Source organism: Mustela nivalis (genome assembly GCF_964662115.1).
Source record: "Mustela nivalis genome assembly, chromosome: 2".
Classification (NCBI taxonomy): Eukaryota; Metazoa; Chordata; class Mammalia; order Carnivora; family Mustelidae; genus Mustela; species Mustela nivalis.
The window spans coordinates 112,209,542-112,225,215 of NC_139021.1; the positions used below are offsets into that span (position 1 = coordinate 112,209,542).

General features: G+C 36.8%; 1 pseudogene across 1 annotated transcript in view; it reads right to left on the reverse strand.

The window, feature by feature from the left end:
• Nucleotides 1-481: 481 nt before the first annotated feature.
• LOC309859846 (phosphatidylinositol 3,4,5-trisphosphate 3-phosphatase and dual-specificity protein phosphatase PTEN-like) overlaps nt 482-15,674 on the reverse strand; it is a 107,917-nt pseudogene continuing 92,724 nt past the window's right edge. Inside the window, exons 9-11 of the transcript XR_014316667.1 lie at nt 10,251-10,417; nt 7,005-7,229; nt 482-4,023 (exon numbers count right to left, since the gene is read on the reverse strand). The product of XR_014316667.1 is annotated as a phosphatidylinositol 3,4,5-trisphosphate 3-phosphatase and dual-specificity protein phosphatase PTEN-like (transcript). The remainder of the gene's footprint in view (nt 4,024-7,004; nt 7,230-10,250; nt 10,418-15,674) is intronic.

Below are 15,674 nucleotides of genomic sequence, written 5' to 3' on the forward strand. Positions count from 1 at the left end.
AGGACTATCAATATTCAAATGGCACAAGTCATGATGAGTAGATGAGGCTTCCTGTATGTTGATGGCACTATACAAAGGATGGAAAAGTCACCATGTTTAAATCCGAAGTATCAAATCTATGCGGGGAGATTTTCCTTCAGACATCTGGCTAAGTGGGGGGGGAAAGACAATTTTTCAAGACTCTTAAACTTTTTCAGGACTAGAATGTTATTTCATGTGCCTGAAACAACTTACTAAGTGTTGGCTGCAGCACTAAAAAAAGGCAGGTCTCTTATTAAACATGAGTAGTTGGGACACTCTACCCTCAAGCTGACAAAGGCCCATGTTTTCATAACCGCAGGCTTTGAAGAACACGGGGCGGAGGGGTGGGTGGTGGTGTTACAGAGAACCACATCTGGCTGCCTTTTATTTTAAACCTCAATTCAAATGATTTAAACAATTCAAACGACCAGTACTCTCATTTAATAAAACACCCACACAGTGACAAGAATGAGACTTTAATCAGTTTTAAGTGGAGTTTATAACACTAAGAGATAAAGGGTTGTTAACAAACACAGTAACAAACGGACATCTGATTGGTATGAGGCGTTATCCTGCACACGTCATTATGTGTTTGTGTATCCTCAGTGCATAGCATTTACACACAGAACCACGACTGCACAGCACGAGAGTATCTGAAGAGGCTGAATCGCAGTAAGGCTGTTTAACAGACTGAAATGTTGAGTATATATATGCTCTAGGAAAACAGACTGAACTGCTGAGCCGGCAGGGTGGAAGGCAGCTCTGCCAGACACTGCCGTTAGAGCCCCCACTTCCGTGCACAGCCCCACCCCTTCCGTCTGCATGCATGACACATGAACAGTATGTAAAGGTACACGAGTCACTTTGTGGCGACCACGGCCATCGTTATGAACATATTGCACACATTTTCTAGAACTAAACATGGAACTTGTACCATACTTTTTATTTTTTAAAGCTGAAACATTTGATGCTGCCGGTAAACTCTACTTGAGTTTATAACCTGTGCCACAGCAAAGAACTGGGATGCTAGGTATCCAACTGCCCTGTAATAATTATGGCAAAAAAAAAAAAAAAAAGTTTGCGAGGAGCTACAGAGGACTTGGGATGGCACAGGGCCCAACTGTATAAGCTTTCTTAAAAATGATGCTTTCAAGTAACTTCAGACATGTAAGCGGCTGCACATCCAAAAAGTCTAAGTAAGAAAACATTCCAGAAACTCAAAGAGATTACCTACAGAATGCATTTCAGGCTAATTATGAATACTGTCATAAATAAAGTTTTAATTAGGACTCAAAAACCTTTCAGTCATAGCAATTCTTGTCAAATTCTATGGGGATGGAAACTGAAATAAAGGAGAGTAGTATGTATTATATATATATATATATATATATATATATATATATATAGCCATTTTTCCATTTCCAATGACTACATCATAAAATGTAAGCAAGGCTTCTCAAAAACATTGAAACATTCAAAATCAAAACCCTCATTCAGACCTTCACATTCCAAAGGAAAAATAATAACAGTGCAAAAGCCTATTATAATGTCATTATTGATGACCTGGCCCTCCATGTTACATATTGGAACAACACAAGTTATGTTTTAATATACTGTGCCCAAAACTGTAACAAATAACAGTAGTAATAACTATCATCAAAACATGAAGAGTGGATTTTCATTTTAGTCAATTTTCAGCTTTTATGAAAGATAAGGTGGCATATAAATTTCAATGCTGAGATCTTAGGAATAGCTGTTTTCTAACTTCACCAATTTAACTTGAGCAGTCAGTCAATTCTCTCTATATATCAATGTTTAAATACAAATGTGTAAATCCTAAGAGCTTTGTTAAAAATGTAAAAATTTTATTTGTTGAATGAAACTGATGAGGTATGGAAAACATGTCAACATTATTTACTAAGAATATTTTAGATGAAGTTCTGCCTTATCTATTTAACCATCAAACTCTATAAATGCTGCTCTAGTAGGTCCTATGCAATCTGTATTTGTAAATTAACTAGGTCAGACCACAGCTAGTGAACAATTTCAGCACCAATAAGTTATTGAAAATGAGATTTTACACCATTAAGAAATAAATTGGCTGGATATTTAAATGTTTCAAGATTAAGGTACAATTTGAAAGACACCAAATTTCTGGGGGAAAAAAACTTCTTTTTAAATAGTATCTTCACATTAGCTTTACAATAGTAGTTGTACTCTTGCTTAGAATCATATGCAGTCTGGGCATATCAAATATATGATATTTAAGAAGTGAAATTGAAGCCCTAGTCCTAAGTCTAGCACTATGAAGAAATGATTCAACACTGCACATTTAAAAACAAACAAACAACAACAAAAAAAAAACCAAGAACTATTCTTTCAATAAAAAATCGATAAAAGCGTTACGTGGGACAATTTCTACTGAAAAAGTAAATGCCTTATTATTTGTGCAGTGTTGAAAATTTACTGCAACTCTAATTTCCTATTTAACACAAATAATGTTCTTTTAAATATAAACATTATATGTATTCAGTATTCAAGTAAAATTCCCTAACAGTTAATGACATTTAAAAAATGTGTAAAACTTGCAAAACTCATTGTAATAGAATGTGTAAGGTCAAAAGGGTGGAACAGCTGACAGCTATTGGATTGAGTAAGTGCATCATAAATCTTTAAAGAAAAAAACAATTACTGTAGAATTTCAAATTGAAATTTCCTGTGCAGCATTACAAAATATTTTATATTCAATGAGAAAAAAGAAGCTTGCAGGCAGCACATGAAGCATCCACAGCAGGTATATGATTGAAAACTAATAAAGTAAGTGTACGTGGTTGACTGATGTAGGGACTAATAGCATCTGACTTTTCGCACTGGCCTTGATTACACAGGAGATGGAGCAGTCATTACAATTCAGAAAATGTATTTTAATAGATCATTGTCGATTTTTATAATGTTTCAAGCCCATTCTTTGTTGATAGCCTCCTCATTTATATGGTTAAGTCATTGTTGCTGTGTTTCTTATCTATGACCACATTGTTTTTATATCCCTTCATTTGTGGATTCTTAACAAGTTGTGGAAGGTTCATTCCTGTACCCCAATACAGAGTCACTCTCTCTAGCTGCCTTTTCTAGCACCAATATGCTTAAAAAAAAAAATAAAATGCACAAAACAACAAGCAGTGACAGCGGCCAGTTCCTCAAACATCCAGATTAATAACTGTAGCATGCTAAAGAAAGGTGCATGAAGTAGCTGGAGATGGTATATGGTCCAGAGTCCAGCTAACAGATATCCCTTTCTGAGCACTCCCTCCATTCCCCTAACCCGAATACATGCATTAGAATGTAGCAAAACCCTGGAGAAACTCCTCTTAGCCAACTGCAAACTTATCTGTTACCACAAGTGCAAAGGGGTAGGATGTGAACCTGTGTTATCACAAAACTCTTGAGCCACTTCAGTTGGTGACAGAACACAAAATGAGAAATTCCTACGTATACACATCAGTCTGTCTCCACTTTTTATAAAACTGGAATAAAATGGGAAAGTGCCATCTTTATTTATCCTAATTGAATTTTAAATGTCCTTTTGACACAAAAAGGTATATACATGACACAGCTACACAACCTTTTTTCAACTGAACAACAAGTGTCAAAACCCTGTGGATGTATAGGGTAAAACAAGATTGGTCAGGAAAAGAGAATTGTTCCTTTAACTGGTAATCTGACACAATGTCCTATTGCCATTAAAAAAAAAGACCAATTTCAGTTTATTCAAGTTTGTTTTCATGGTGTTTTATCCCTCCTGATTAAAAAAAAATTCAGACTTTTGTAATTTGTGTATGCTGATCTTCATCAAAAGGTTCATTCTCTGGATCAGAGTCAGTGGTGTCAGAATATCTATAATGATCAGGTTCATTGTCACTAACATCTGGTGTTACAGAAGTTGAACTGCTAGCCTCGGGATTTGATGGCTCCTCTATTGTTTTTCGTGAAGTACAGTTTCACCTAGAGAAAAAAGACAGAGTCTAAGTGGAAAATCCATAAATCTGACTAATCTTAAATGACTTAGTAGAGATACATATTTTAACAGATTTGTTTTTTAAAAATGCAATGACAAACAGGATCTTGAAAAGGCAGCTATCTTTTAAATGACCGTCTGCTTCAGATTTCCAATGTTTTCTTGTTATACACTGAAAAGATACACTGGGATGTACTAACATAATAAGCATAAGCTGTAAGCATTAACTAAATAATTCTACTGAAAAAAAAAGCACTGAGACTGAAGTTTGTTGGTCATTTAAAAAGTGTCTTTTCAATAAACTTCAATGTACAAATAGCTGAGATCCAAAAGAATGTTGCACTTACTACCACGCTGAGCCTCAGTGTATTTTCTGAGACAAATAACACTAAACAAGTACTACATTATAAAAACACTGACTAGCAGCGATGTTTGGGATCCTGTCAGCCCTGAAGGTTAAGAACATCATACAGTGATCTGACAGTGGACAAAGGGCCATCACAGCAGTGCTGGAGAGCCGTCCAACAACTCAGCGAGGCAGGGATTTCCGTCTCCCCGGAGAGGAAGCAGAGGCGCAGAAGGCAGTGGATCTGCTCTATCTGCTCTATCTACAACCTACCCCTGACCCACTACCTAAAAGTCATCCTCACTTCTCCTCCTCTTACATCCAACATCCGCTCCATCAGCAAACCCTTTTGGGTCCACCCACACGATGCCATCTCTACCTCCTCTGACAGCTTCTCAGTGTGCCCACTGCTACCACGCTAGTCCCTGCAGCCACCACCTCTCAGCTACATTAAACCACGGTGGCAGCTTCTCACTTCATCCCCCAGCTCTGTCCTTGCCTCCTCTCCAGTCTACATTTTAAAGACAAAATTCAGATGACATCCTTCCTGTGCTGGAAACACACCAATGTCTTCACAGTCAGACCGATGTGCTTTAGTCAAAATGGCTGCTTGTCTACTGCTCCTCAAACATGGGAGAATCATTCTGTCTCAGGGCTGTTGTATCTGCCCTTCCCTCCCATCCCAGATGTTTGTACTGCTCACTCATTCCATGTGGGCCTCTGATAACAGGTCACCTGCTGAAAAGGTCTTCTCTTAACTACTGGGCTAAAAAACACACCAAGATCGTGCTTTATGCCACCTCTGCTCATTTGTTCATAAACACTTACAGCATTATATCTGTTTACTGATAACTGAAAGAGTTTTAATTTGTAATCACAAATATATATTCTTGTAATATTAAAAAATATTTAATATTAAAACAATAAAACCAGAGGAAGTCACACCATAAAAGCTAATAATTAAGGAAAACGCAGACATAGTTGATAGAAACCTGTGAATTCTCAAAGACCCTTCTAATCACTTAAAAGAAGTCTAAGATTTAAAGGCACTTAATATTGGATTTATTTTCACTTAAAATATGTAGCCTCCCATTTATTTTTAGGATTGCTCACAATATTCTTATACTTATCAACTATGGGTAGTCTTGCTGCATATTATAAAAATGGAATGAGGCAAAATAAGTAAGAAAATTTTTTTGAAAGAGAAAGAAGGGTATGGTGAAAGGAAGGAGGAAAATCAGGTAGAAGGAGAAACAGGAAAGGGGAAGGAAAAAAGGGCAAACTACCATTTGGAAATATTGACAAATCAGATTTTTTAACCTGAAAAATTCTTATCAACACACAGGATTAAAAATATGCACACACATCACATATAGATATAAGTAAGGACCCAAATAATTCCACAATATGAGGAAGTAGAGCTTTATAAAGGGAGTAACACAAGAGCTTGACAAGAGGCCTTTCAGACCAACAAGACTGAAGCAAAGGCTACCACACGGAAGGGTAGCCAAATGTGGGAACAGCAGGGGAAAGATGGAAGGTGGGGAGGTCCTCAGGGAGAGAAAAAGAACTGAAAAGACTGGAGGCAGAAGGAGCTTAGCATTTGGAAGAACTGAAGAGAGACCAGATTGGGTGAATCTTGGAGCAGGAGCAGAATGTGGCTAGAGCTCATGTGGGAGGTAAGCCTGGGCTGAATTATGTAGGTCCTTGTAGGTCATATCAAAAAACCACAAGGTCTTTAAAAAGTATAAACACGAGTGATAACATCATATCAATTATAACAATCTATCTATTTCAAGATCACTCTGAGGAGTTGAGAATAAACTGGAAGGGGACAAAAGTAGGAACAGTTAAGAACATTCCATACGAAATACTATGCAGCCATCAAAAGAAATGAAATCTTGCCATTTGCGACAACATGGATGGAACTAGAGCGTATCATGCTTAGCGAAATAAGTCAAGCAGAGAAAGACAACTATCATATCTCATCATATCACAACCTCATATCATATGAGGAAGTGGTGATGCAACATGGGGGCTTAAGTGGGTAGGAGAAGAATCAATGAAACAAGATGGGATTGGGAGGGAGACAAACCATAAGTGACTCTTAATCTCACAAAACAAACTGAGGGTTGCTGGGGGCAGGGGGGTTGGGAGAAGGGGGGGTGGGGTTATGGACATTGGGGAGGGTATGTGCTTTGGTGAGTGCTGATTCAGACCTGTACCCCTGGGGATAAAAATACATGTTTATAAAAAATAAAAAAAATAAAAAAATAAAGAACATTCCATACGAATCATTCCCAAATGACTGAATTCCCTTTAACTTCTTTCTTCCCTCATTCCTATTTCATGTCCCATAAACTGAATTCCCCTTCCCAACCCCTGCCCCAGATTTCACCAAACAACAACGAAGAAGGGCCGGGGTGGTGGGGGAGGCAGCTTTTTAAAATTTTGTGTGCATCCATGTTAGAAACTCACATTACTGATACCTAAATATTGCTTCTAATTAATACTTAATTTGATTTAAACCTCAGTCACACAAGTCCTTTACCAGCTATATACTTAACACAGACACACACACACAGAGTAACCCACTAATTCTTCGAAATGTTTTTAACTTACCTTAAAATTTGGAGAAAAGGATCGGTTGGCCTTGTCTTTGTTTGCTTTGTCAAGATCATTTTTTGTTAGAGTGAGTACTAGATATTCCTTGTCATTATCTGCACGTTCTATACTGCAAATACTATCAATTTCTTGATCACAGAGACTTCCATTTTCTACTTTTTCTGAGGTTTCCTCTGGTCCTGGTATGAAGAATGTGTTTACCCAAAAGTGAAACATTTTGTCCTTTAAAAAAAAAAAGACATTAAATTTTTTTAAAGAAAATATATCACCTATATTTAATACTCATCCCAAGAAGTCAATAAAATAGGTGACACGTCATTTGGTAGTCTGAATAAAGACAAACGTACAGACTAATATTTGGCAAGCTACTGGTTATCTGTTGCTCTAATTCATGTATGTTTATTCTTTTTTCAAATTTTAGACAAAAATGTAACTCCACAGGTTCTAAGATAACGTACTTTTGTTTTAAAAGCTTAGGTAAAGTATTTCCTTTCTTGTCTAATGTTAGCCTTAAAAAATGTTTGAGTTTGTATATATGTGTGTATTAAATAATCAGAAATGGGTTTTATGGTCTATTTCAACAAGCTATCCATTACAGGGTCACCTGGGTGGTTCAGTCAGTTAAGTGTCTGCCTTCGGCTCAGGTCATGATCCTAGGGTCCTGGGCTCAAGTCCCGCATCAGGCTCCCTGCTCAGAGGGGTCTGGTTCTCCCTCTACAACTCCCGCCCCAAATCCTTCTTTCTCTCCCAAATAAATACATAAAATCTTAAAAAAAAAATAGTTATCCATTAGAAAATTTACTTTAACAAAAGTTCTTGAAATGTCCGTACAACTTCCCAAAGAAGCAAGGCAGACACATTTCTACTTCAGAAGCAATGCAAACACTAAGTGGCTCCAGTTTCTTACACTACAATGTGTATGCCTGAAAAACCTCAGAATATGAGGGAAGGAAGACAAGTCATTATGACTTTTTTAGGTTATAAAATGCCTATTTTAAAAAAATTACTTCTTAAAAATAATACAAGGTCCTGTTAATCAAAAAAACATATCAATCAGAAGTTCATCACGTCAGCCCTTTCATGACCAACACAGAAAATGTTCTCTCTCTCTCTTCATGACTGGAATTTGACTGACATGGCCCATGTGACAGTTAATGATGTGCAGCTTTATGACATCTTATCTGGTGCCTTGAACTGCCATCAAATCTTTTATTCTAATTTACCTATTAGAACTATTATTCTAATAGTTTTGCTATTTTCCCACAAAGATGTAAGACCTTCAAGTATCTTTTGTTTAACATTCTTTTTATCTTTTAACAGTACCTAGCAATCTCATATGTAAGTCTTTTTTTAAAAATATTTTATTTATTTATTCGACAGAGATCATAAGTAGGCAGGGGTGGGTGGGGGGGAAGAGCAGGCACCCTGCTGAGCAGAGAGCCTGATGTGGGACTTGATCCCAGGATCCTGAGATCATGACCTGAGCCGAAGGCAGAGGCTTTAACCCTCTGAGGCACCCAGGCGTCCCTCATATGTTAAGTCTTTAAAAAAATTTTTGTTAATTTCAATTATTTTAGCAAAGTCACTAAGTTAGTAACAGTACATATATTTAACTTAGAGTCAGAAAAACACAAGCTAGTAATATTTAAATCTTTAAAAATGTGGATTCTGTTTAGGTAATGCTTATATTAAATCTATTTTTGTTTAATTCACAGCAACATTTATAATAGGTAAGCAAAATCACATAAAATGCAAATAAATATATGTAAAGTAATCCCAGATTTACTACAAATATTAATCTAATCTTCAAATTTGTATGTATTAAAGTAACATACAGACAACTGAAAATAAGTACTTACACATTCCTAAAGGTATAGGGACAGAGTGATGCAGGTGCCTATTTTTACAAGTAAAATATAAAATTTTAGGGGCACCTGGCTGTCACATTTGGTAGAACTTGTGACTCTTGATCTCAGGGTCATGAGTTCAAGCCTCATATTGGGCGTGAAGCCCACTTTAAATAAATAATTAAAATAAATAAATAAATAAAATTTTGTGTGTGCCAGACTTACAATGAGCAGAAGGGAAAAGATAATTTTAAACACCTGCTAATGCTTCCTGGACTACAGAAAAATTACTTCCCAAAGTTATCAAGATATATTTAACTTTCACTTATACAGAATAGGTAGGAAATGGGTTTCTAGTAAAAAAAAAAAAAAAAAAGTTTAACATTTTGTCATTTCCCAGCTATATGGCTTCTGGGTATAGGAGATTGTATTTCTTTAGATAAATCAAGGTAGAGTTTAAAGTTTTAATAATAAATGAAACTTCCTTTTTTTTTAAGCTAAATATCAGGAAAACTAAATCAGTTCTATTACTGAGAATATCTAAAGAATGGCAATACACTATGTGGTATGTTTAATGAGGCAGTAACAACATACAAAGCTAGAATCTTTTTTCATTATACCCCAAAATGTTGCACCTTAGGCGCACTCATCTCAAATGTTCACACTTCACATCTTAAACCAAGACGGTTTTAAGAATGAGCTCTTGAATTCCCTAACTATGGCTCAGTAAGAAGCAAACCCCACTAACTTTCTGAATCTGTATACTTAATATCACACTTTTTCACTCGTTATTACTTCTTTTGTATACTTATCACTCTAACTAAAATTCGAAATATTCAATAAATTTGAGAAAGCCAAATATAAAATGACATAGTGTCACAAAAAATAAACCAAAATGGGTGGAAAGTGTTTTGTGTCATTACACAAGACCATGGAACAGATATTATTTATACAAATAGAGAATTTTTTTCTTTATAAACCCATGGCCCCTGGCCCCTTGCTAACTTTTTCTTGGTAATTGATCATCCTGTCTAAAAAGATGGTAACTGATTTAATGGGGTATGCAATCTTTAATATTTTTATAAAATTTCTCTGCATAACCCAACTTAAAGAAAATTCATTTCAAATTACAATGACATAAGGACTTTTCCTCTAGTAAGATTTTTTTTTTTTACTAATATAATGGCTCATCAGTGCTATAGTAAGCAAACCATGCGTAGATCTAACAGAAAACCAATTATAATTAATTCAATGAATGGTCAGTCACAAAATATTATCCTGTAATCTCTCCTTACAGAATGATTTCTGCCTAACCAAATATTTTAAGCAAAAGATCTGAGGTTACTCTTCAAAGTATGATTTTGGATATTCTTCCCAATAAAAGTAAAGGGCAAACCTTTTTTAGCATCTTGTTCTGCTTGTGGAAGAACTCTACTTTGATGTCACCACACACAAGCAAAGGCTGAGGGAACTCAAAGTACATGAACTTGTCTTCCCGCCGTGTGGGTCCTGAATTGGAGGAATAGATCTTCACCTTTAGCTGGCAGACCACAAACTGAGGATCTGCATGGTTAAATACATGTTAGCATCATTCCACAGGAAATGCCTTCAAATGTCAAACTGTCAAACACCATTTTAATGGTTAATATTAGCAATACACACAGAATAGTAATTCGGCATCTGTAGCCCAGATCTAAAACACATCAATATTTTTTTAAAAAGGTCAGAAAATAGGGCGCCTGGGTGGCTCAGTGGGTTAAGCCGCTGCCTTCAGCTCAGGTCATGATCTCAGAGTCCTGGGATCGAGTCCCGCATCGGGCTCTCTGCTCCGCAGGGAGCCTGCTTCCCTCTCTCTCTCACTCTGCCTGCCTCTCCATCTACTTGTGATTTCTCTCTGTCAAATACATAAATAAAATCTTTATTTATGTCTAAATCCCAACAGTAGACTTCTGGAACTACAATAACAGCAAAACTTTAACATTAAAATGTTAAAAATCTAATATAAATTAGATTTATAATTAAGATGCAAAAATAATCTTCTGGCACATCTATAAACTGCATGAAAAGTAACTTTAAAAACAGATATTTGCTGCAGTATTTTAATGTCTCTACCATGTAATAAAACCCACAAAACACAAATCATTACATGTTCATAAGACGCATGAGAATACAATCTGTAACAAAGTTATAAATTCCATAAACACAAGACTCTATTTATAAAAATATTAACTATCATTTATTTTACCTATAGCTCACATTTAATTTCTTAAAGGGATATAAAGCCATCATCATGAGAAACAGGAAGACAAGAGATTGGAAATGTCGGCAAAGAAATACAAGACTCAAGTGGGAACTGTAGCAAAATCGCCCTCCCTCCAAAACACACTCCACTTTCATTAACAAGTATTTTGGCTTTGGTCCCTGTCTGTTTTAAAATAAAGGAAAGGATTATATGTTTTAGTGATTAACCTTACGAGTAAGTGGGTCTTGAAGGAAATATGCCAAGACCATCAAGAAATAAAATCATAAGCTTGCAAAAAGTACATGAAAAATTTCATGTGTATTTCATATATATTTATATATAAAATATGCACATATATAAAAACTGGCATAAAATCCTTAACGCTAAAAGGCATCATCGCTAGAGATGCAGAAAGAAGTATCACGTTGTTTATCAATGTGACCAACAAGTGAGAAAAAGGCAAAAGGCGTATCCAAGCTAGATGCATGTTCCCATCAGTAAACACATATGGGCTTATCCGTGCATATCTAGAGCAGCACCAGCACTCACATAATAAACAGAAGGTCTGATAACAGCCTGTTGGGTTTTTCTAATATGAATGTGAGCCATTTATCACAAGAAAAAGGGCACTCCAAAAAGGGGAAACATTACCAACAATCTGTCCATAATTTTCACTTCCTTGACTAAAGGTTCAAAGTACAGCAAGCCATTTTACAAGACTATGTGATTCTGAAAATTTCACTAGAAATTCTAGCTTGAAAAAGCAAACAAAAAGGTATGATTCCAAAGCTATGATAAAAACCAGCCATGATGAAATGCCTTGTAATCTTATTAAGACGCCACTAGTTCAGAATGTGATAATCCTCTTTTTAGGACTTTAAAAAGTGTATTAACAGTAGAAGCCAGATTTCAATTAAACTACATCTAAAACGTGCATCTTCAGGAATTCTAGAACTGTGTAATCCATTCATAAACTAATTACAAATCAGCGTCGCTTAGAATCTACCCCAAAACCTAAGTTTAAAAGTTTTCATTAAATCACTACAGAAAATCAGTTCATTTACAATACAAATTCCCCATCTTAGATATTCAAGAGCTAACTTATCAGAAGTCCAACATCAGTGCAGTTCTGCTGACTTCTAAGACACAAGTCAAGTATTTTCTCTTTGATACAACTGACTGTGTTCTAAAGAAATGACAAGTCAATACCTGGCCAACAAAAATCAGGATTAAACTGTTTTGGCATATGCCTACTGACAGAAAATCACACTGCTCATCTTTTACTAATGTTTTAACCCTTTCAGATGTGAAGAGTATAGTAACTTTTCCTTTATTTAGGAATATTAGGACAATAATTCAGTAAGAAAACAGCTGCTGACCCCTGACAACTTTGCAGAAACTACTTCGTTTTCCTCAAGGGTCCCAACCTTCCCCTGAACCCAAACTCCCAACTCACCAGGTCTCACACTCCTCCCACTCTGTTTCCCTAAGCCTTCCCAACCTCTAGCCCAATACCATATTTACACAGAAGGCTAATTAATTACTATGCCTGCTGCCTGATGCTCCCAAAATACCAGATCTAGCTCTCACCTAAGATTCAAACCCACTTTCAAGAACCCACTGAGGATCTTCATATAAACAGTTCACCTTAACCTGACCAAAACATGTTTAAAAACAAAAAACATTCATGTCTCCCAAGTCTCAGTGAGATTTGTTTTCCCTTCTCCCCTCTTTTGGGAATTATTCATATGGCCAGAATCAAAACTGACAAACTGTTTAAATATAAAAGGGAAAGGAGATTTGACTGCCTTAGGAAAGCACATCTGGCTCACAAGTCCCGTAACTGGATTCCTTTCCACCACTGGTTCCCCATCGTGCAATCACCACTTCCTACCCAGCCAGACTTAAAACAGAGCCTTAGCCTCTTGACCTATCACTGATGCAACAGCACCTATCAAATCCAGTCTAACATCCCCATTTAGGCTCCTCTGACAGCGGGCCACACATGCCACCCTCCGTGCCTCTGGGTCCAGCTCATGTCCTGCTATTGTACTTCAAGTCACACCTGCAGTACTTCCTTCAGTTTTAATGCCAATATAAAAGGTACACTTTCTCTACCATTCAAGGAAGAGCTGGACTTCCTCTGTGAAACCATATGACAACCCCTAAACCTTTTATTTTTCTGAATACACCATTTATAATTTATACGTATAACCTCCCATTCAATTACATTTACTTTTAATATAGCTTTATTACATAGTATGAAACCACAGGCCATAAATGGAGAAAATTAGTAAAGATGAAAAGTTTTCAGCAGTCAGTAATTTGAAAGTTTAAATGTAATAGTGGAAAAAGACAAGAACAAAACAAAAATCCATCAGAACGTTGCAGGCAGAGCAGAACTGTCAGGTTTTTGCTAGAGAAGCCAATGAAAAAAATTACACTAGATAGGTGGATTATTGAACTGAATGTTCTCTTTCTCTTATTCTCTCCCTAAAATTAAACCCTCCTTTTGGCCCTTACACCTGATATTTATCCTACAAGAAGAGCAAGAATGTTTTCTTCCTTTTTTCCTTATCCTCTATAAACGTGTTAAGTTTCTGTGTCAGTCACCTCTGACAGTCTAATGCCTTGCATTTAGAACTTTTTTTTATCACAGATTCTATTATTTGTGTTGACGCAGAGTTGACAATGTGCCATTAGCTTCAGGTGTACAACACAGAGATTCCACAGGTTTACACACCATGCTGCGCTCCCCACCAGCGAAGCCACGGCATGTCTCCACGGAACACTGCTGTGGTGCTTGGCCTTTGCTGTACAGAGATGACGACAGCCATCAGTTAGGGCTCCCAGTGTGCTTTGCTAAGGCAATCAAATCAGTGAGCCTATATCACACTCTATTAATAAATCTGTGGCCTATGATAAAGGTGTCCAGCTCTAAGAACACAGGAAAGATATGAAGGTGGTAATACCTGAGAAAGACAAACACTATTCAAGAAATTAATTTCCTCAGTACAGGATAATTTAGAGATACTCCATTATCACCACTGCTATTCAACATAGTACTAGAGGTCCTAGCCTCAGCAATCAGACAACAAAAGGAAATTAAAGGCATCCAAATCGGCAAAGAAGAAGTCAAATTATCACTCATCGCAGATGATATGATACTGTATGTGGAAAACCCAAAAGACTCCACTCCAAAACTGCTAGAACTTATACAGGAATTCAGTAAAGTGTCAGGATATAAAATCAATGCACAGAAATCAGTTGCATTTCTCTACACCAACAGCAAGACAGAAGAAAGAGAAATTAAGGAGTCAATCCCATTTACAATTGCATCCAAAACCATAAGATACCTAGGAATAAACCTAACCAAAGAGACACAGAATCTATACTCAGAAAACTATAAAGTACTCATGAAAGAAATTGAGGAAGACACAAAGAAATGGAAAAATGTTCCATGCTCCTGGATTGGAAGAATAAATATTGTGAAAATGTCTATGCTACCTAAAGCAATCTACACATTTAACGCAATTCCTATCAAAGTACCATCCATCTTTTTCAAAGAAATGGAACAAATAATGCTAAAATTTATATGGAACCAGAAAAGACCTCGAATAGCCAAAGGGATATTGAAAAAGAAAGCCAACGTTGGTGGCATCACAATTCCGGACTTCAAGCTCTATTACAAAGCTGTCATCATCAAGACAGCATGGTACTGGCACAAAAACAGACACATAGATCAATGGAACAGAATAGAGAGCCCAGAAATAGACCCTCAACTCTACAGTCAACTAATCTTCGACAAAGCAGGAAAGAATGTCCAATGGAAACAAGACAGCCTCTTTCCCAGCCTAAATGGTGCTGGGAAAATTGGACAGCCACATGCAGAAAAATGAAATTGGACCATTTCCTTACACCACACACAAAAATAGACTCAAAATGGATGAAGGACCTCAATGTGCGAAAGGAATCCATCAAAATCCTTGAGGAGAAAACGGGCAGCAACCTCTTCGACCTCTGCCGTAGCAACATCTTCCTTGGAACAACGCAAAAGGCAAGGGAAGCAAGGAAAAAAATGAACTATTGGGACTTCATCAAGATCAAAAGCTTTTGCACAGCAAAGGAAACAGTTAACAAAATCAAAAGACAACTGACAGAATGGGAGAAGATATTTGCAAACGACATATCAGATAAAGGACTAGTGTCCAGAATCTATAAAGAACTTAGCAAACTCAACACCCAGAGAACAAATAATCCAATCAAGAAATGGGCAGAGGACATGAGCAGACATTTCTGCAAAGAAGACATCCAGATGGCCAACAGACACATGAAAAAGTGCTCCATATCACTCGGCATCAGGGAAATACAAATCAAAACCACAATGAGATATCACCTCACACCAGTCAGAATGGCTAAAATCAACAAGTCAGGAAATGACAGATGCTGGCGAGGATGCGGAGAAAGGGGAACCCTCCTACACTGTTGGTGGGAATGCAAGCTGGTGCAGCCACTCTGGAAAACAGCATGGAGGTTCCTCAAAATGTTGAAAATAGAACTGCCGTATGACCCAGCAAT